Consider the following 23,177-nt stretch of genomic DNA (forward strand, 5'->3'; position numbering starts at 1 on the left):
CAGGAATGAGATGAAGAATCCGGAGGGAAGAAAAGGGAAAATGCCCTAAATGCCTTCCTCAGCATTGCCCACTCATAGGCCCTGCTCCTGCCTGCTCATAAAAGAATTAGATAGTGTGAGTAAAAACTCATGCAGCAGTGAAAGAGGATTCACTCTGCTCATTACTCATCACTGATCGGTCTCACAAACAAGAGAGAGAGAGAGCGAGAGAGAGAGAGAGACAGAGAGAGAGAGCTCTGAGGAAGTGAGTGAGAGTCAGGGTGAATAACTTGCCACTGTAGAGAGCATTCAATTAAGAGCTGAACTGCAGGCTTCATTAAGCGTGAGGAGGCAATGAAAATGACCATCCATCAAGTGAATTTGGAAACGCCAGGCCAGAGCTGCCTCTACTTTCAACCTTTCAGCCTGGTGATGGCTCTCAGTCCAGCACACCCCTCCACTATACTCCACCTGCCTGTGTTTCTATCTTTCTATCTTTACATTACATTGCTTATTCACCAGCCATTCCAGCCACAGCACTCTTTTTTCTTTTTTTCCTCACATCAGCCACTCAAGCCAGTGAATGTTCTTCACAATTTTCTCCAACACTCTCTCTCTCTCCCCATCTACCATCCCAACTATAAATCTTCACTTTTTTTGGACTCCTATCTGTCATTCTCTAACCATTTCTGCAGCTCTTAAGCACTCACTTTCTTCCTCTAAGCTCCTCCATGTCCTTCTGGAGCTCTTATCAAGTTCCAGCACACTCCCTCCGTCTTCCTTTTCACATTTGCATAGCCTTATCGCTTCCCTTTAAGTAACTCTAATAACTGCTTCAATTATGAGGAAAATGTGATTGATTTGAAATGTATCAATCATGAGAGTGAATTTGGAGGGCGATAAGCGTAATGCTTCTTATTCCTGTACTGTATCTGAAAATCGGAGAGTGTTTCACAATGATGTCACCTCACACTGCACTAGAGTCGGCATTAAATGTGTTGAGCCTTACTCTGTGGATGGAAGGATGGAGCATAGGAGTGCTTTACATCACATCACTCTCCCTCTTCCTCTCCGTCTCAGGCGTGCACACACACACACACACACACACACACACACAAACACATGCATGCATCTGCTGATCCTGGTGGTCTAGGGAAACATTGTCTTGTTTACATGACTGTGAGTGAGTCCCTGTAGGCCTGATTACTCACAGATGGAGAGAGCTAGAGGATGTTGGGGCCTTTAAGCAATGTTTAGACTCCAGGCTCTGTTGCCCAGAGCTGTGTTTTCCACATTACCTGATTCGATGTGTGGGTTTAGACATGCTCCTGGCATGTGATTAGCTGCAATGACTGGGTGGACCTATCGATTCTTAGCCTTCTTAACATTCCCTGTAGGAAAGGTACACTATATGTACCCCTAGTAATCGATTCATCTACTGAACTTGCACCCATTGTGGATTAACATGCCTTGAATGATTTTCACGGAACTCCATCAAATGAAATGGGACATTGTGAAGCAGCTGCACATGAGCTAATGCTCATCACACTCAATACACTGCACAAGCAGGAAAGGAATAAACATCCAGGCACTTGGCCTGTGGAGCAGTGGAATTGTGTTTTCTTGAATGATTGAGCCTCATCCAGTTCCTTTATAATGAATGATCATTACTGTTCTTCTGAAAAAATGCCATCAAATCCTCACAGAAATGTCCCAGAATACTCTCTAAATCCCAATTTCTTCCAAATATGGCTCTTCAGTTATTATATCTTCATTTCTCTTATGGTCTACATTTGGCCTTGAATTACAACAATGACTTGAGTTGAGTCTGGCGAGATGGGCAACATGTCAGGAGTGTTGTGGGCGAAATCTGGACTAAATAGACTTACCAGTACAGCAACTGAACCACAAATGCCAGAAGTGGCACCCAAATGTGTCACAAATATCTGTGTATTCTTCTGTTTGTTAATAGTTCCTGGTTGGGATTTATGGTTCAAGGAGAAAACTAACAAAATCAAAAGTGACTGTGCTATGACACAGCTGCCAAGACCCAATTTGTCATCATTGTATGCCATTAAATGTACAATTATATGTATTTAATATTTCAGTCTTCTTGCTCAATATGTATTTGCCTTGGGTGACTTTGGGTGAAAGGTTGTGACCCAATGATGATCTGCTAGTGAGCAAAGCCACTGCTGTGAATGAAGCTCACACCTTTACATAAATATGACTGTGAAGAGATTCAATAAACAACAAACTACATCCTTATTTTCTGTCAAAGTATTATGTATAATTAATTAAACATTAATTAATTAAAAAACAGTTTTAATGGCTATAGTGAAGGAGTTAAAGCCTTTAAAAAATGGTCTAAATAGGCGTTAACAGGAAAATTGAGGCATAAAGCAAGGTAAGGTATTGATACAAGATCATGGAAAGTATGTTATTTGGTGTGAAATGTTCAGAGCCTAACATTTGAGGACACTCAGGAGTTGCATAATCGGTGTCCTTGGTGCGAGCAAATTAAAGACAAAGCACAATAAAAACAACTGTCTTGTCTGATACTTATCAACATTTCTACTGCATCAGTAAACAACACCAGTCTCTTTTCTGAACAGAACACATTCTATTCAGAATAGACAGTTGTATTCTTGAAAGAAGAAGAAAAGAAAAACCCTTGACACAGGCAGTGGACAGATTTAACTGAGGACACAAACAAGGAACATAAAAGGGTAAATATACATAGCCTGAACAACCCACTACTAGTATGTTACAGTGAGGCTAACGCTGTGTGACAATAAAGGGAATTTTACCTCCGGTGCATCCTTGTAGGTAGCAAATATAGCTTGTGTTTTCAAAGAAATCTTATAGCTTGTGAGATGTTAAAGAAAGAAACCAAGGTCAATCCATACAGGCAACTGGAGCACTGTTAAAAATAAAGGTTCTTTATTAGTTCTTGTCCTGGATGAATGGTTCAAGGAAAGACGTTATTGAATGTAGTATCTGTGGTTTATAAAAGCTTTGTTTCACTCTCACATTCCACATTTACCACAACTGGTTGACACCTTACTTAAAGGAGCAATCTGTAAGATATTTACTGTACTTAGTCATGAAATGCCCTGGGTGTGTGATCATAGAATAAAGAACCAGTCAAAGCTAAAACACTGCTGCCTCTCATAGCATTGCTAAAGCAGTATATTCTCTTTGAGAAGTGCCCAGTCTGGAGCGGAGCTGTGATGCCTGTGATCCCGCCCTCTGTCCAAGTCTTGCAGCCATGAAATGACCAAGTAAACAGAGTTGATGTAATATTTTATCAGACTCAAGAAGCCGCATTGCCCTTCTAAAAAACTCCATGACTAGAGATGAGTAAAATGAGGAAATATTGGCCCTGTGTTTAAAAAGTTAAGGCAATTTAGATGCAGCAACACAGAAGAGAGTCAGGGCTGTCTAATTTCCTCCTGAACGTTCATTCATTATCTGTAAGCGCTTATCCAGTTCAGGGTCGCGGTGGGTCCAGAGCCTACCTGGAATCATTGGGCGCAAGGCGGGAATACACCCTGGAGGGGGCGCCAGTCCTTCACAGGGCAACACACACACACACACACACTTTTGAGTCGCCAGTCCACCTACCAACGTGTGTTTTTGGACTGTGGGAGGAAACTGGAGCACCCGGAGGAAACCCACGCGGACACGGGGAGAACACACCAACTCCTCACAGACAGTCACCCAGAGAGGGACTCGAATCCACAACCTCCAGGACCCTGGAGCTGTGTGACGCTACCTGCTGCACCACCGTGCCACCCTCCTCCTGAACAGGTAACAACAAATAAGTTGTTACCTGTAAAGGCCATAGGTTGTGTATTTTATATAAAGAAAGTAAGACATAGCGACGTGAAGAAGGTGAATAACAGCATGATTGAAAAGTGTAAATACCACTGTTTGTTTGTTTTAAAGAAATTGATGCAGACGAGTGTGTGTTTCTCAGTGGTGTGTGTGTTTTAAACAATTAAAGAGTAAGAACTGTTTGAACCGCCTCGCATATTCACCTATTTAAGGTGGAATGGAGAAATCACACTTGATAGTACACAGCAATATAAGTGTTTCACTAGTAAGTAGATATTTTAGAGCGATGATGTACAATTGGTTGTGTTCTTAATGGATGAAATGGGAAATACATACTGTTTTAAGACGAGTTATGTTTATAAAACCTAGCGCTAGCTTTAGCTTCGCATAGCTGTTTAATGTGGAATGAGTATTCAAAAAGGAGCTAGAGAATAATGCATATAAGACTCTTAAACAGACCCATTTAAGATGGAACTAAATGCTTGAATATGACAATTAAGAATTAGAAGCAAGGATCTGCCTCCTAAAATGTCGTTTATAGTTAAAGGTAAAATAACACCAGCCTTGTCACCTTATTTAGTCTAAAATTTTAATGTGCTCTAGACAATACATTCTTGTAAATACATGGAAAACGGTGGTGGCTCATTCCATTTTTGCTTTTCACTTGTTTAGTGACATCACATGGACTTGACAGTAAAGGCTTGTAAATGCAGGGAAATGGCAGCTGCTCGTTCTCGTTTTTGCCTTTCTCTTGTGTAGGTAGATAAACCAGCTCTGTTTACAAACATGATGTGGATAAATGGGTCAGAGATCCATATTCATATTTCCTTCATTTTACTGTCTAAATGAGGACTAAATGTTTTGACAAAAGCAATGAAAAATGTAAATATTACAGTTTTTATTTGAGTTGTGTGTTTTAGTAATGAGTATATTCCCAGTATGGCGGCTAATCTGTACTGTGACATTATATATATGTGTGTGTGTGTGTGTGTGTGTGTGTATGTGTGTGTGTACGTATGTTGGAGGATCAAAATATGTTTATACACTCTCATTCTTTTGTGTGCGTGTGTGTCTAAAACCTCCCCAGACTGGGACTAAAGTGCTCCTGGTTATTATCAGTAGTCCTCTGAGTGCTCTTCAGATAATTAGAAACAAAACAGCACTCAACTAGAATGACTTTTATTATTGTCATTATTATTATGATTTTAATAAGCACTTTTCCACATGCCATAATTGACAGTACAAGTCATTCTTCTCACTGCTTAGAGAAGACAAATTTGCTGCATAAATCCGTAATGTGGTAATTGCTGCAGCAGGTCAAGGAAACATTTGGTCTAATGTGTGCAGATTCAAGCAAAATAAGACTGAGATTTCCTGTGAAATAATAAAACATCACTGGAAACCTCCCTGTCTCTTACTGTATAAAAACTGTGGGAAAAGAACCATTTGTATAGATCTCTCTCTCTCTCTCTCTCTCTCTCTCTCTCTCTCTCTCTCTCTCCTGAGTGGAGAATACATTTGGTCTCACAGTGTAATTAGACCCTCTTGACAAACTAGTGGCATTCTAGCAGATGCACACACTCATTACTCTCATCCACTGTGTGTGATGGATTTCTCTCTGCCTCCCACTCATTCGTATTTTGAGGGATGCCTGCACTGTGAGCTAAGAGTCAAGCTCCTCTTAGTACACTATGGTAAACAAATCCATTTTCACCATCATTCCATTGATAATAGCCCCTTATGGTAATTGGAGCCTATTGATGTGATTCAGTTGCCATCAGTCTAACTATCTCATATCTAATGATTTCTTTCTCCCTCTGATGGTGTGTCTAATTGATGAGTGAATCAAGAATCATAACAAACTGATCTATACTGCTCTAGAAATGAGTCTGAGGTCTAGTATGAAACAAGAGACATCAGTATGGATTCCTGAGGATGGACAGAACTCAGTCCTGGTCAGGATGGCAGGTGATGATATGGATGAGTGCTGACCCAGGCCACTGAGGAGATGCTAATGGCCCATTTGCATGGTCTTATTCCAGTGTTATTAACATTTAGATGTCAACAATCCACCTTGGCACAAAAAGAGGGCATGTCAGGCCTCATTTCATTGCCTCTCAAACGACTAATTACACCAGAGGTCAATGAGTAAACAGTGACCCAGGCAATCAACCAGGCCCTTCAGATAACTATAGCACTGAGGGTCCTGAGAGATAACCCCTGGATGTCACAACCAAAGTAATCAATGAATTAATCTATAAACAAAGAAAGAAAGATACAAATAAGATGTGACTGGACAGACCCCTTAGATAGATAGATAGAAAGATAGATAGATAGATAGATAGATAGATAGATAGATAGATAGATAGGCTCAAACATATATTTAAAACATCCAGTCTAAACCTGTTTTTCTGTTCTAAATCCAACGTGTACAGTTCCAGGAAAAGCTCTTCTCACAGTTCTGCTTTTATCTTTGGGACAGTGTTTGTTATTAAAGGTCATGCGCTTGTTTTGCACAGCTTAAGATGCTGAGCTAGTGAAGAGGCTGACCACAGTGATGGCGTATTTATTATATGATTAATTATATCATACATTCGCAGGTGCAGGGCTCATTATTCAGTTATGGAATCCAGAGTGTTATGAAATACACACTCAGACTGTTAGAGTGAGGTGGCTACTGTGTGCATATAAACTAACCCCCTGTAGGCTACTGTCAATAAAATGTTGACTGGAAAGTCTCCTCCATGTATCACATCGGTGCTGAAAAATCATAAATATATTTTCCATATTTTAGATAAATAAGATTATGATTAATATTCAGCTGCCACCTACTATCTACTTCTAAGTAGATTATATGCAATAATCCTCAGACAATCAAATTCTAATCGTGACACAAAGATGGCGGCCTAATTCAGAAGTTAAAGGATGTATTTGTTTATTTATTTACATATTCATTTGTGTGTGTGTGGGTGGGTGCGTGTGCATGGAAGCATGTGCTGCCACTCAACAGACTGTGCAAACAGTGAAATGATGCCTTAAATACTTTCAGCAAATTTGGCATACATTTGTAAGCTCTCAGCAAAGGTGAAATCATATGTGGAATTAATGCTGTGCATTGTCATTGGAAACCTGACTTAATTTGATGTAAAGTAAAGTGGCCAGTCCAAATGTTTATACACATGGCTATAATGCCTGGACAATAAGTCATAGCAGAAGGACAAGCCATAGACTGTAATAAGCCTAGGACTGTAGGAATTCATGATGAATGGCATTTCTCCTTTAACTAGTTTTGAATTGTCAACATTAAAAAGGTGCCCAGCAGAAGTCAAAGTAGAGTATATCACCCATTTTATATAGTTTTACAAGCTTATGAAATTTGACCTATATTATAACCTTTACAAAAGAACTTTAAATATATATATATAAGTTGATATACCCTCTCAATTGAAAAAAGCAAAAATAGCATCTTAGCTAATTTTACCCTTCAGTGTATGTTTATCAGCTAAATTTAAAATAATGGAAAGAATCAAACAACATGTTAGGGTTTCCTTGCCTTCCTCCCAATTGTTTTAGTAGGTTCTGGGCCTACGGCAAACAATAATCAGCAGTAATAATGAAGCGGTCACAGAATATGAAATAATTAATCACATTACAAATGTTTGCAAAGGCATTATTATATTTTATTGATTTACATTTTTGGACAACATGGTCAATTCTGCAGGTTTCACTCTCTAGGTCTGCAGCATGGCTCCACTACCTAACAGTACAGATCAAGACTAAAAATTGAGGAGAAAATTTGGGAATTAAAATATTAGACAAAATAAATGTGTAATTTCACTAGGAGAATGCAGATTACTTTATACAACTGTACTACACCACTTTGTTGAAACTGTCTATGCCAGTTCTTAAGTAATCAACAGAAAATGCAAATGATGTAGACAGATGAGGGGTTCAGCATAGATTTCATGTCAACTAAGATTTCAATTTCTCACTGTAACATTAAAAGATGGGTTTGGAAACTGGATGTTTGAGCAGAGACTGTCAAGACAAATTAAATGTTGGAGTACATTGGCAATGTGGAAATGATCAGTGGTCACACTGTAAAAGCTCTAGAAGCGACAGCATTCATGGAAACTGTCATTATAATCAAAGCAAGACAAAGAGAATGCAGGTGATTTCCTTTATTTCCTCCAAAGTCTGTTCCACTGTCCAATAATCTTGGGCTCAGTTCATGTAATTAAGGCTTTGAATAGTGTCTCCAAAATTGTCCAATACAAATATGGAGCTGTACGTTATGCAGTAGGTTTGACTGAGAGAGTTATCGTGAAGGTGTTCTGTTTATAGACAGTTGTCTGCTGTATCTCTTGGGCTGATTTCTGAGGATTCTCTGAGACAGATCTCTGAGCTTGAGAGTTCCTTTCTCCTCCAATGTGACTGCAGTGTTGTTCAATGAGTTTGTTTGATTTTGTAAAGTTGAAGAAAGAAATTTTTGCGGCTATTATTTTCCCCATCAAAATGGCCTTTAAGCAAAAGTTATTCATTTTTCAAAGTCAAGTAAAAAACTGAAAACACAATTAACAAAGTGTCTCACAGAATCCTCAGTAATGTAATGCACGCATCTAATATCATTTTTCACTCTGTATAGTTACATTTTGTTTGTTTTTTTTCAGTTTAAATTTTCTTGACAGAATTTTTCAGAGATCCATAGGGATATGTTCCATGCTTCTTGTAAACACGTCCAAAGTTCTGCCTTAAAATATGATTTTCATTTTTTGTTAAGCTCTAGAAAATGAATGAATGAATGAAACTACATTTTATTTAAAACTATAAGAGCTGTGGTATTAATGCTGTATTACTTTAGTTTTTACTGATGTTATTGCTCTAAGTGTTGGTGTCCTTGCTGTTTCTGTTGCTGTGGAGTTGGGCTTGGCATCCTATGAGAAATCCAATGGACTACCACAAACAAATCTGAGTGCATTCATGTTTGATGAATTATGAATAATAGAACATCAGCCCTCCTGCACACCTATAGAACCCACACAACAAAGAAAGTTAAAATGTTCTTTTAGGACAAACTCTCTGAGCAAGAACAAGAAAATGTACAATATCTTCAATTTATTTAACATTATTTGAGTGAGTGAACCACCTCCAGCTCCGATCCTGCAGACCTCATCTCTGCCTTGTTTAGCATGGAGTTTAGTTACTCAATTACCCAAATTCTGAAAACACAGCAGGCTGTTTGTGGCCTTTTTCCACATCTTCGGTTTCTGTGGAATGAGCTGTGAGTTTGTGTAATTCCAATTCCCTCAGTTCAGAAGGTAGAGTTATACTTAGCTCAGATCCTCACTTCTGATATTTGAAACAATGTTTATGCTTCTCTTCGGAAACACATTTAAAAAAAAAATCACAAGATCCAAAACTAAAAATGAAGGGTTGTCTCTCATAGCCAGACTCAGTGGACAGAGTAACAAACTATATGGTCAAACCATTTTAGGCACTCCTTCTAATTAGCTAATTCAGCTTCTTCGAGAGCACTGATTGTGGATACATGCTCAGCATAATCTCCATACAAAACATGAAATGAGATGGAGAAACTCTGAAGTACTTGCACATGAGCATAAGGTCTGCGTGCCTAATGGCAAGTGTCAGGTAGAGGGTTATAAGCATTAATCTAAGGAGCAGAGAAATAGCATTCTCTGACCTGACACTTTAGGATGAGTTGGACTGGTGTTTGTGATCCAGAACTCATCATCCAACTTGACCTTATTAATGCTCTCTTGATTGATTGCCATTCACACTGCACCTTCACAGAAATACAGAACAGATAAAACATCTAGTCCGATTCAGTTGAGATGTTTTATGAAAGTTAGCAGCACAACTACAAGGTCTTATCATTGGATACGTGTTGGTTGTGACAAGGAGAGTGATATATTTGAGGATTTTGACTGTGGTTAGCAGAAAATGAATAAATTAAATAAATATGTTAGTGAAGCACTAGTATATTATTTACTGATATGTGGATATATTTTTAGTTAATGTTATCTGTCTGATATTGGAATTTTAACCGATATTACAACTGAGAACTTGCCGCCTTTTTTTGCATATGCAATGACGCATATAAATACACAACTATGTCTGCCATGTGGACACACAAACACACACACACACACACACACACACACACACACACACACACACACACACAGAGCAGGTTAAATTACAGAAATATATTCTCAACCACCACAATGCAGGAGCCCTTCTTAAATAAAACATACAAAAAAAGATATAGAGTCATTCAGTGTCTGAAATTACTACTGAAACACACTGATAAACCATTACAAACACTCGCTCAAACACACTCTTCCTCGAAGCTGCTCTCTCCCTCATTCTCCAAACAAACCCAGTGCTGAACTAATTTGCGCCCCTGTAGAAACCATTCATCAGAACCAGAAAAAAAATATAAATGCACAAACTTATAAAAAAGATGAAATAGAAAAAGTACAGAAATGATCAAATACTGAAGACTTGTCCTATGACAGACAGCCTGTGATAAAAAATAATTTGTTTTGCTTTAATCCAATAAGAAATTGCTTTAATTACCAAAGATAAAATTATTGGTTATTAATATATGTATTGGCTATTCCAAGGTGATAATTATCGGTTATCGTATCAGCCCAAAAGTTTTTAAATCGGTGCATCCATAATATATATATATACATGGGTGCAATGTTGTTCGACACAGGGCTGGAATGAGAGTGAAGGGGTATAAATGAAGCTGTGGAGAGGTAATTGGGGCATGGTCTAGCTCCCAAAACTGCATCACATGGTGACTTTACTTATTGTCATTGTAATGGTGATTCATTTTATTTACTGTGATTTCTCCAATGGGATAAATGGGATTGTGTGATAGAGTGATCAAATCTCACTGTCTCCAAGATGCACTCAACCACATTCACAACTCCATTTAGCACTATTTACTTATGTAACACTAGATGTGTGTTAATGTAAGTTTCTGTTTCAGAATCGAAAGTGTTCAATCCAAAGTGGTAGTAAAATGTAGAATTTAATTTAGTGGTGGAAACACTGTTTGGAAAGAAATTGTACTTCACTTTGCCAAAGTTTCAGAGGTTTCAGAAATTATAGGAAAAACAGAAAAACATTTTAAAAAATAGCTAAAAGGTAAAAACAGTGAGCTACTTTAACAGGCCAGTGACACGCTGGCACTATCTTAGCAAGCAAAACACATGGCAAAATGCTTAAATACGGAATATGCCAGCCTTTGTGAACTGCACTTCCTCTGCCCTTTGTGAAGACAGCCTAATTTTTTTTTCAACTAAATTCATCCCACAGCCTACACCTTTCTAATGAGTACTGTATGAGAGCTACTGCCATGACAACACTTAAGGTCAGTTTTCATTTTTACTGGCACCTGAGACATCCAAAGCATATTTTTCCCTTTGTTCCGCTTCAATATATTCCAATTAGCATAACAATAAAATTACTTTGTTTCTACACTTATTATCCATTCTGTCAGCTTCACTGACCATAGAGCTACAACCTGTGGTTCTACAATTACAGACTGTAGACTTTCTGTTGCTCTGCATGTTTGTTAATCCCTTTCACCCTGTTTTTCAAGGATCAGGACCCCCACTGGACCACCACAAAACAGTTATACCATTACATCAGTGGATCATTCTCAGTTCTGTATCGAAAATGACATAGTGGTGGTGGTGTTAAACACTGTGTCCACTCACTCTCCACTCTGTTTGACACACCCACCTCATTGGTCCACCTTACAGATGTAAAGTCAGAGAGAGTAGCTCATCTATTGCTTCACAGCTTGTGTTGGTCGTCCTTTAAGCACTCATTAGTGGTCAATGGGTGCTGCCCAAAGAAGGCTGGATCTTTTTGGTGGAAGGTGAAAGTGAGGGCTTTAAAAACTCCAGCAGCACTGCTGTGTCTGATCCATTTGTACCAGCAAATCACAGACTAACACACAACCTAGCAACCAAACAAACAAAAAAAAAAATCCCTGCTGTAATCTGAACAGATTTTAGTAAACAATGGGAGTTCTCAGTATGGTATTTGCTGTAATGGAATGTGGAGTCAGTGTGTGGGTCTGTGCCCTAAGGCACTGTTAGCACTGACAAAGTATCATGTGACCATGGCAGTAGTGCAGCAAGATATTTTATACATAAGCTGGAGTAAGGATGAGTGTGAGAAGTTCACTGAAGTGCATGTGTCAGCCTTCTAAGTTTGGACTCATTAAATTTAGAGGAGAGTGGAGCAGGTGGAAAATACTTAGTGTGGAAAACAACACCAGATTTGCTCATTCTCTACTTTTCTAATGCCACTTACTTGCATCACATCACTCATGCAATGTTTTTTTTTTTCTCAGTTTTTAAGGAGATGTAGTAAACAAAGCTGAATTTCCCTTGTCGTGTCAGATGCATATTACCTGGCACCGTGTCTAATAGCTGAGAAATAGCGAAATAAGACTCTGCCACTTTGGCACATTTCCCTTTTACAGAGGAAATGTGCATGTACAAGCTGTTAAGATTTGCTGCTCAATGCTGCATCACATTGAGCAAATGTTCTGCTCCACATGTGACGTAATGTCACATATGGAAAATATGAATTTACAGTGATATCAACTGATTCAGCAAGAGTCATTAGGCTCCCATCTTTTTGAGTATCTTTGAGTCTTTGAGTTAAAAGAGGGGCAAACTGAGAAACCCATTGGCCAAAATAAAGACTGATATTGAAGGTTGTTTTAATAAGCTTCAAATATCTTTATTCATTGCCTGACATTAATGTTGAAATAACCATTTGCAGGCTTTATGTAATTTACACTGTCTTTGCAGTGTCAAAGTTACATTATCACATCTATATGATTGTAACTAAATGCGCATTGAAAAGCACAAACCCAAATGAGGATATTGTTCTATTCCTGCTCCATAGGTGGGTAATATTGACTTATTTTTGCTGTTTTGGATCACTTCAGATGGAAAGGCTTCAAACTCTGGAGACTGCATTACTGAAAGTGATACAAAACTTAACAACTCGAGTTACAAATGAGTTTCTTAGGTAATTCAGTGACTAAAGACAAGTTGAACATCATGCCACATACCCTCAGCAGTCATTATTTTCCCTCAAACACACAGTTCCACCTTAAAACATGTAGAGCTTTGATCTGCCTTTCTCCACAATCGTAGACGTTTCCTTTAATCAAAAATGAGTCAAAAATGATCCTTCTTCGAGATAAAGCAAATATTTTTCCTCAGTTAACTGTATCAGTATTTTCATACATTTCTTGCTTTTGTATTTTTCTGGGATGTATGGCCTCCAGAAAAGTGGTTCATATTCCCCATTCCTTGACATTGCTTATGTGTGGATAATCTCAGACTGATTAAATGGGATGGTTAGAAAGGGATTCCCTAGCAACCATACCAGCTGGAAACTAGCTACCTGGGGAAATTTAATATAATACACAAAGGGCAAACAGTTTTGTACTGCCACACACACAGAGAGAAATTTGTATTGCTATATTTGGCATTGATTTCTGTGTTATTGTGGTTAAGTACTCCTAGGCCTTTCATGATTCTAATAATAAATGCAAGATAGAAGAGTATGTCTTTTTCTTTCCTTCTTTAAATGAGAGCAGAAAAAGACTGAACTCATGGAGAGCAAAATATATAAATAATTTATTCTAATGTTCTGTATAATATAATGTTTTCCATGTTTTCTTGATCTGTTTGATCATGTTTGATCTTCAGAAACACATATACATTGATTCATTGTCTGTAACCACTTATCCAGTTCAGGGTCATGGTGGGTCCGGAGCCTACCCAGAATCACTGAGTACAAAGCGGGAACACATTCTGGAGGTGTCACCAGTCCTTCACAGGGCAATACACACACTCACACATTCACTCACACACTCACACCTAGGGATACTTAAGTAGCCAATCCACCTACCAACATGTGTTTTGGACCGTGGGAGGAGACGGGCGCACCTGGAGGAAACCCACGCAGACACAGAGGGAACATATCACACTCCTTACAGACAGTCACCAGGAGTGTGGTTCAAACCCACAACCCCAGGACCCTCGTGCTGTGTGACAGTGACACTGTCGCACTAACATGCCACCCCAGAAACATATATTTAACCTTAACCCTAACCCTAACCCTAAATGTACCAATATTTAATCTGTCAAACTCATGTGTGTTTATATTGCCACTGGTTAAGTTTAAGAAACATGTTTTGAATGTTTGTTAAGGCCATTTTCTTTGCTCACTTAAGGCCAAAGAAAAGAAATACTAGATTGTATTTTTGCTACTAGGCTCCCTCCCACATTTTGAGAGAATAATTCGCTTTTACAGCACTCTCTTCAATTAAAGGTGACATTCAAGATTTCAATAAAAAAAAACATATATGGGTAAAAAAAACAAGGACCCTGTCTCTCTGCTCACGTCAGAGGAAACTTATCTAATTTTTCAGACAAGGAATAGACCTCCAAATGTTGAAAAACATGAACCAAGATGAGGATATTACACCGTTTCTGCTCCATAGGTGGGTAATGTTGACTTACTTTTGCTGTAGATGGAACTGACCCTAAATTCAGGAGACTGCTAACTGCATGAAAGTAAACACAGCTACAAATGACTTTCTGTGGTCATTAAAACAGTGAATAAAAACTTTTTTTCCCCTCAAACAACATTCCACCTTAAAAGATGAGGGACTTCTGAACATAAACAAATGAGAGAACAGCAGTACCCCACAATGATTAATGTTGCCTTAAAATGGGAGTGGGAGAATGAGGTGGGTGGTTTCCTACAGTCCTCCAAAAGTTACACATTACTTCAAAAGATACTGCAAAGCTGAGCCCTGAATAGCAATGACAGAAGTCTGAAATAATAAATCATGCTTTATGATCATTTCACAACAGTACAATGAAATTTTACCTCTGCATTTAACCCATCCTTGGCTGTGAACACACACACAAAAGTGATTAGGGGCTGGTAAAACACACCTGTGGCAACGGTCAGCCATCCTTGATGCACAGGGAGCACAAAGGCACTTTAGCTGTGGATGTGCCTGCCAGTTGTGGAGATCAAACCAGTGGCATCCAAACCAGTGGGTCCCAAGCCTGTTTCTCTGTTCACAGCTGCCCTTATTCTCCTTATTTCAGGTCACTGGAGCATCACAACGATTTTGAATCTGTAATAAGTTTGAAATATGAACTGTTGTTTTTCAAACACAGTAAAACTGTTAAGCTTTATTCATCGTGACCAAAGTTAGAAAATAAATATCCTTTAATGTGAGAAAGCACATGGCAAAAAGCCATGTCATTTTAATGTTACAATACATGGTAACTAGCTTAAATTAGTTACTGGATAAGGCAGTGGAAGTAATGGAAGCTAAACACTCAAACCGGCTTGCTTGTTTGTTTCCGACAGTGTTATTTTTAAAGCAGACAAAAGTACAGTGGAATTTCAGGCTTCATATAAAAATGACCGAGTGAAAAAAAACCCAAACCTGACAGTCAGAGAAAAAAAGTCTAAAATCTCATGTGAAGAGGTGTAGTGTGCAAAAAGGCATCAGCAGTGCGACTGAAAAATGGATGCTTTTGACAGACTTTCCATTTCCGAATCACTCGAAACCAGTGCCACACGAGTTAAGCATCAGAGGCGCGGTGAAAATAGATGATATCTAAAGTGTCACATGTCTAATATCTGATGTGTCATCTTGCTTTTTCCATCTGAGACAGTACAGTCTTCAAGCCACACTTCCTGATCCCAGCTATTTAACATTATGCTGGATCTGATCTTGTATCGCTGACTAGAAATATTAGAGCATATGCTAGACACAGTTCTGCCAGGCCCACAGTGCATGTTAATCAGATTGATATTGGAGTAAGTTCATCTCTTCTGGTAAATGCAAACATGAGTGCACTCTGCCCTAAGAAGTGCTGGGAGTAGGAATGCAGACCAGGGGCCTCATTTATAAAACCCTGGAGTGAACTCTGGAGTGAACTCTGGAGTAAATGTGTGGTTGCGCGCAAAGCCAGAAAATAGTGTACTCCCAGAAAAAATCAGATATATAAAACCGTGCGTACGCACACCTGAACTCTGTTTTCTCTTTATAAATCACAACCTTCTTCAAAACGGGGAGTCAGCCTCATGTATCCCCTCTGTAATATTTACTTGTAAATGATCAATGCAAATGACCTTGTGAATATTTAAATATGGGCTTCTCCATTCACTTTCGCATGAGATAGTGGAGACAATGGAGCACCAAAAGAAAAAATAGAGAAACTTTGGCGACTGTGCGGTAGAAATGACTGTTTCAGAGGTCGAGCCGAGGTAATATGTGCTGTTTGATGGCCTCAGTAGTGGCTTTACAAACAAAATCAAGTTAGTTGAGTGGCAACATGTGGCTGCAGCAGTAAACAATGTTAAATGTATATATATATATATATATATATATATATATATATATATATATATATATATATATATATTGATCAAACAGTATAAAATGTATCAGCAATGTAATTTAAAGTTTAATTGTAGAATGATTATTTTTTATTAACTTCAAGTGAAAATGATTTGTTTAATTTCACATAACGTGAGCTGCATCTATGATCTCAGCATCATGTGACTTGAAATGTAATTATGAATGTTTTCTAATTCTGTTATTTTATTTGTGAAAACATTCAGACCATTCTCTAAATTTGTATTAAGTTAATGAAGCAGAGTCAACTTGCAGAAGAAAATAATTCCCTGAGGATGCAGAAAAGAAAATATATTTCTCCTCTAAAAAACAGCACAGAGCAGCTCCATGGCATCAATTAAAATGATGAACTACCTATTCATATAAATGATATAAGAGCTTTATATCATTTAAACAAGCACTTCATTTATAAATATCTCACAGAAATCTCTTTTCTCTTAAATACAGCTTGGACAATCACTAATACGGACAAAATGCAGTATGAGCCACATTCTGGTCAATGGGGGTGGGGCACAGTTTTTTATCCAATACCTGCATTATCATAGCACACCGTCCATGTTTATTCTCACAGCAGTTAGAAGCTGAGGGAGCCGTTATTTTGATGCAAAATCACATGACGTCCCAGCAGCTGTTCTGGTATTTTTTTTTCTTTTCACAGAGCTCACATTCAGCGACATGGACTGTTTGAACAAGTATCGACAGCAAGCTGTTCTATGTATACTTTCAAAAAGCATTGGAGACAAAATCAGCCATTTCAGAAAGCGGTGGGGACATGCCATGAATGTTTTCAGAGTATTTTACACCCATAAATACAAATATTGTCCTGGCTTCAGGCTGGATTTCTCACCCCTACAGTCTGTATACAATCATATTTTACTTGTCACTGCCTCAACTCTGATTTGTACATTTTAAAAGTTAATTGTTTACAGTTCATTGAAATGCTGTTTGTATCACATGTGAGAGACTGATAACCTGTGAGAACCAGGCTTAAAGGGGAGTAAAGCAGGAAGAATACTTTCACATCTATTTTGATAACTGTTACCTTGATTTTTTAAAAGCTATTACACAATGTTTACATGTGAAATGCCTGATAGAGTGTGTTGTTCACTCACTCATTAATTCACTCACTCGTTCATTAATGTTTAACTAAACCGTGGTCATGTTAGTTACTCGTGTGGATGCACTCAGGGTGGATCATCTGAAAATGTGTGGTGTGTTCTGTTCTGAGGACTGAAGGATGACAAAGGACAAGCCAGGGGTTAAACATATTATATTTTATTAATGATTAAGGTATTGCCTGCCAGACAAATATAATAGTCATTTCTCCTTGTCTCACAAGTGTGCTGCCTGCTGATTAATTTTGTGAAAACACTGCTATTAGAAGAAGAAAATGGCTGAGCACTTTCTATTTAAGAAGAATTTCATTGTGATAAGCAGCCGGACGTCCAGACTGATGATATCACAGTGAGGTGGAGAAAGTGAATGATTTGGCTGAATGCAGAACGTCACTGGGGGAACAAAGGCTGTGCCATGCTCTGTTTGATATTGACCAGTCTCTCCTGGTTGTCCCACCAAGCCCAAAGTGATGCTCATTGACTGGCCCCCACCTCACCCAGGAGGCACACTCCATCCATCACTGCCCAGAAGACTGCACCCTACACCAGCTATCTGAGTGACCTATCAGCCCTGGCTGGAAGTCTGCCTGATGAACCCAATGATTTGCTGTCACCAAACACACACACACACACACACAGAGAGACAGAGAGAGAGAGAAGAACAGCATCTCTGTCATCCTCTGTTCCACATCCCATACTTCATTCTGTTTTCTTCTCTCTCTCTCTCTCTCTCTCTCTCTCTCTCTCTTTCTCTCTCACCCTCCTCCTCCTCTTCTGGTATCTCTTGCTTATCTTATTATCTCCACCCATGGACGTTTTCCCCCTTGTGTAGGTCAGTGCTCTTGCTTTCAAACTCCATGTTTTTCAAGATTCCAGACCTCCAAAAAAAGTTGAAGTCCCCTGATTTTTCAACATTTCTGTGTGATTATATCATTTAAATGTAAATAAAGCCATACAGCGGGATCTGATGGGAAATGCCCTCTTTCACATTAAATAAAATACAGTGTATATTTCACAATAATGATGAAAGGAAGCAGATGTCCAGAGCTTTTAATGTGTCTAAAAGCTTCCTCACAGAAAGCTATTATGCATATAATGGAAGTGAATACACTTCCTGATGCCTGAGTCATGGCTGTATTAGTTTTGAGATACAATTACATTTGGCCTACAATTAAGGCACGTGCAAAGTGGAGAGGCACCCACCCAAAATAAATAGACAGACAGATAGATGAATATATATATTGTGAGATGATAGATCAGAATATCACCCCCAAGTCATATTTCCCATATATTTACCTCTCAACTCATGTATGGGTTGACTGTGCACTTTAGGTAGTACCTAAATGATCTATATTAAGGTTGTAAACATCCTGACCCCTTTAAAACGTCTACAACTTGGTTCCTGTCAGCACCACTCTAATGATTTGTGACTTAACAACACTTAATTTCACATCAAAACACCCTGAATTACATACCTGACATTTCAATGACTGACTTATGTGGAAATTATGTGCAGAGATATTATTTACTCATTGCAAATAGCTTTCTTTCTTTTCTTTCTTTCATTCTTTCTTTCTCAAAGCCAGTTGGCAGAATAATGAGGGATAAAAATATCAGTGGAGAATAAGCAGAAAAACATCATCGGAATGCTGCGGAATGCAGAAGGGAGCACATTTAGCTAAATAAAGACTTTCTAAGACTGTCTCCCTCTGCGATCACCCAGAATCTTCCCTCTGATGCAGTTCAGAGCTGTGCTAAAGGACATAAATGTCCTGCCATTACCACTGCTCCATTTTCTGCTCTTCTGATGTTCCACTGGTAAATAAATAATTGTGTCTTTGTATCTGTAATATTGTGTGTGTATGTGTGTGTGTGTGTGTGGGGGGGTGTAAACTGAACAATCACAATCCATTTTATCAACTCCACTGACCATACAGGAGCACTGTGTAGTTCTTTAATGTCAGATTGTAGTCCATCTGTTTCTCTGCAAACCTCTTCTTATCCTCATTGTGCCTTCAATGATGAGGACACTCACAGAGCAGGTATGATTTGGGTGGTGGCTCAATCGCAGCACTGCAGTAACACTGATATGGGGATGGTGTTGTTAGTGTGTGTTGTTCTGATATCCGTGGATCAGACACAGCAGTGCTGCTGTAGATTTCACACACTGTGTCCACTTACTGTCCATTCTGTTAGACACAACTATTTTGTTGGTCAACATTGTAGATGTAAAGTCAGAGACAGTAGATTATCTGCTGCTGCGCAGTTTGTGCTGGTCGTCCTCTAGTCCTTCGTTAGTGGACACAGGACGCAGCACATAGGATGCTGTTGGCTGGATATTTTTGCTTGGTGGACTATTTTCAGTCTCACTGTGTCACTGAGGGCTTTAAAAACTTTAGCAGCACTGCTGTGTCTGACCCACTTGTAGCAGCACAAAATACCAAATCAATATCACTGCAGCCCTGAGAATAACAAACCAGCCAAATCATACCTGCTCTGCGGTGGTCCTGTAAGAAAATATACAGAGGAACAGGTGGAGTTCAGTCTGTAATTGTAGAACTACAAAATGCTCCTGTATGGTCAGTAGAGCTGATAAAATGGACAGAGTGAAGATACAAGGAAGGTGTTCCTAATAATTCAGTATATATATTTTATAACAGTTAAGCCTATTAGACTTATTAGTATTTATTATTATACAAATTTAATTTATTCATAATTTATCCACTTTTCATGTCGTTTGGCCTGTTGTCTTTTGTTTCTTGTTTTTTGTCAAAAAATGAGATTTTAATCTTTCAGTTTCTCTGCACTGTAAAAGAACCCATGACTTTGTTTTCCTGTGTGTGTGTGTGTGTGTGTGTGTGTGTGTGTGTGTGTGTGTGTGCATTTTAAAACAATTAAGAACACATTTTTCTTTACTTCGTTGCTTTCAATCCATTGCTGTTTATTTTTTTATTTGGCTTCTTGTCTTGTTCAGTTTCCGATTTTCCTTAGAATGAAATCACTCTACACTTTCTAGCCCTTCTCTTTCTTTTACTCTCAGAGAGATTTCACAGAAAAAAAATGGCCCAAATAGGAAACAAAAGCAGAAAGAACAAAAGAGCAGAAGAATGGGGTATTATTTTTTTCCCCCTTGTCACCCAGTCACTAGTCATTGTGGTGTTAGAACAGAGGCAGAGCAGGAAAGACAGACAGACAGAGCTTCATTATGACAAGCCATTGAGTTTGTGAAAGAAACATTTACATGGTGTAAACCCTACACTATCTCAACAGTCCCACAGCCCAACAATAGAGCCTGGCATTCATGCTTCTCTGTTGCAAATCTCAAAATGACTGCTTTTCCTTAAGTGCTCATTTAGCAGTCCTTCTGCTCTGAGGAAAATCAAAGACATGATCGTGCATGCACTACAGAACTTCCTCACCCTCAACTATCATCATCTCGGCGGTCGTAGAAAAGGCCTGATTTCTTTTGGTGGGGGATCTCAGAAACACTCATCAAGGCCAGATAACACCGCTGCTTAGAACCTCTGTAAGCATGAAGAATGGGCTAGCTAAAAGAAAGACGATAGGCACCATTTCACAACAAGAAATGAAGAGGAGAATGTGGCAATGCTCTTTTTACTTCATTTGTGGTAAAATAATTTCCAAACCTCATGTCCAAAAAACAACTGGGACTGTTACGGAAATGGTCTTAAAACAGGATGCATCGTTAAAATAGAAAACAGTGCAAAGCGCAATGTAATATTTAACCTTAATGGCATTCTTGCATCACCTGTTAAGATGTCATAACATTCCTCAGTTTAGCTTGCTCCTGTCCTAGTTTTTACATTGTGTTACATGCATCAATGTCAGAATAAACCAAACAAAAATCAGTGCGCGGATGTACTAAAGCATTAAAGAGAATCTGCACCCTGCTGATTTCAGATAACTCCACCCCTAGTTCTATGGTGCAGTCCAACTTTCAAAAGTGGGAGGAGCACTCTGGAAGTGGAATTGAAATGATGTACATGTTCAGAGGTGGGGCAGGCCAAAGAGGTAATGTTAGCTCCAGAAAATAATCAGCAGTTAGCAGGAGAGGTGTTTGCACATCCAAATGATCCAAATGACCAACCAAAGATGACATCCTAGTAACACTTCTGGCCTATAGGTTCTTTTCCCCTCTCTTCCCATTTGCTGGATCACTTTACACTTGTTCCCTTACCTCATTAAGTACTGACTGAGATGATATGTAGAGGAACTAATCCCAAACGGTGCTTCTCATATGCAGCATGGGTAGGCGTCATCAGGAAAAACGGTCAGAACTGACAGAGGCACACACAATTAAAGAAAAGTTATTTTGTCAGTTTGGAAACACACTCTCAGAAGCGTTTTTACTCACACTCACTCAAGTTCAGGTTCATCATTCATTCGGTCATCTGTTACCTGTCATTTAGGATCACGGTGGATCCAGAGCCTACCTGCAATCACTGGGCGCAAGGCAGGAACACACCCTGGAGGGGGGCGCCAGTCCTTCACAGGGCATCACACACACAGATTCACTCACACCTATGGACACTTTTGAGTCGCCAATCCACCTACCAAAGTGTGTTTTTGGACCGTGGGAGGAAACCGGAGCACCCGGAGGAAACCCATGCAGACACAGGGAGAACACATCAAGCTTCTCACAGAGAGTCACCTGGAGCAGTACTCAAACCCACAACCTCCAGGTCTCTGGAGCTGTGTGACTGCGACACTACCTGCTGCACCACCGTGCCGCCTGGAACTGAGGTTCACTTGCACTTATTTGCCTATGAATGGTGGCAAAGTGACAAGCAAAAAGTTCAGTCAAGTTCAAACTTGTGCAAAGAATAGAGCGGCTGCATCGATCTCCACCTATACCGTTAATTTTGGAGTATATTCGGTTTTTTCCTTTGTATCCATAACAACATAGAAATGCCCACACACTGCAAGCAGAATCATGCAAAAGGCTTTTTGAAGCCCTAATTGAGAATGACCTTGAAATATATGCCTCGAGTCCTAGTACTCATGCACAATAAAAAGAGAGCAGTGGTAGAATCCAATATATTAATATTTAATAAAAAAAAAAGTCAAGAACTAAAAGGCCAGAGACAGAAGAAATTGTTCTCACACCATGTGCTATCATAGAAAATCCTAACTGATAGTTGCTATTCAGATTCTGGGAGTAATAGTGGCACCGTAACTGGCAGTGAACATGCAGAACCAATTTACTGGATGGCCTTCTTCATATGCAGTAATCTCCTACTGGCAATAAACAGAGAGAGGTTGATCAGGCTTAATACACAATGATATGTTAGCATGCGGCCTACACTCTTATATGTGATCTGGGATTTTGTGTGTGTGCTTGTGTGTGTGTGTGTGTGTGTGTGAAAGCCACCCAGTGTTTTGGAGATGGAGCTGATGTGGACTGCTCAATCAAGCCTTCCCCTCATTGGTTAGAATGAACACCATACAGCAACTGTCACAGCTTTGAATTGAAAGCTTAACAAGCAAGTCACAGCCTGAACCCCACGCCTGTGCCACTGATTGGACGTCTAATATGAGAGTATAGAAAAGCCTTTTTTTGGTTTTTCTCCTCGATGAGGCTGAGAGCTGCCGATGGGTTTCTATTTGAAATGTTTCATTTTTTGAAAAACCGAAAAATAGAAAAAATAATTAGTATTGTAAACAGGGTGCCTAATGCATATTGCTGAGGATTTTATAACAATTTT

The sequence above is a fragment of the Hoplias malabaricus genome, chromosome 6 (assembly GCF_029633855.1).
Source record: "Hoplias malabaricus isolate fHopMal1 chromosome 6, fHopMal1.hap1, whole genome shotgun sequence".
In the NCBI taxonomy this organism is placed as follows: domain Eukaryota; kingdom Metazoa; phylum Chordata; class Actinopteri; order Characiformes; family Erythrinidae; genus Hoplias; species Hoplias malabaricus.